Raw genomic sequence first — 1,032 nt, 5'->3', positions numbered from 1 at the left:
GCAACAATGAATGAATGGAATCCCAAAATCTCTGTAGATGTTCATTGAAATGAAAAATAAACAACCTAAATTTAAAAAAAAAAAAGTACTGGGCACTGAAATCAGAACACTTTACTTTAAAAACCTCCTTCCCGCCCTTAATTTTGTATTGTTAGGTCACTTATCATCTTTGATTTTCATTTCTAGGATCTGTAAAATGGAAATGATAGCTTCTTTCTGGCAGTCTTGGTGTATGTAATGTTGTCATTGTTGATTGTCTTTGAGTCAGGAGTCAAGCATGACTCATAGTGACCCTATGAACAAAAGGCCTGAAGCCCCTCTACAAATATCAACATTTATCAAAGTTCTTAGCTGCTAGAGGCATGTTATTTAAGAAGCAGATGCCACTCCTGCTATGTAATAATGGTGACTGACATCACAGCCTCAAAACACAGATGCTAACTCAGCCTCTTTGTAGTGATTAAGCATAGGCAGTTTATCTGTCTCACTTTCCTCCTAAGAAAATAAAAAAAAGACTATCTTATTCAGCATTTAGCATGTATTCATCTATCAAGAGTCACACTTTTCTACTTTCTTAGAGAGTTACAGGATTATGAAAGATAATACACATAAATGAGATTGTATTATTAAGTCCACTTATCAATCCCCTTTCTTTTAGAGGTTTTGATATCTCCTTACTCTTGTTTGGTAGGACCATTCTGGTTCAGTTGTAGAGCACTTGCCTTTTATGCCTGAGACTCGGGTTCAAGTCTCAATCAATGAATTTAATGTGTAATTATCACCAAATCCTCAACAGAAATGTGCATGTTGTGGTAACCTACTGGGTAAAACATTAGGCTGTTAATTCAAACACAGGTAGTTCAAATCCACCAATTGCTTCTTCAGAGAAAGATGACAATCTCCTTCTGGGTGATTTATAGCCTCTATAGTCAGCCATGAGTTTATTTTTATTCCACAGCACATAATAATACAATACCTGCTAGTATTGTATTATACTAGTCTGCAGACTAAAATGGACTAGGAAAAAAGGTC

This window comes from Elephantulus edwardii, unplaced genomic scaffold, assembly GCF_000299155.1.
Source record: "Elephantulus edwardii isolate Elephantulus edwardi_28Jun2011 unplaced genomic scaffold, EleEdw1.0 scaffold00054, whole genome shotgun sequence".
NCBI classification, from domain to species: domain Eukaryota; kingdom Metazoa; phylum Chordata; class Mammalia; order Macroscelidea; family Macroscelididae; genus Elephantulus; species Elephantulus edwardii.
The sequence above is the reverse complement of the archived record's forward strand: the minus strand, read 5'-3'. Positions refer to the sequence as shown.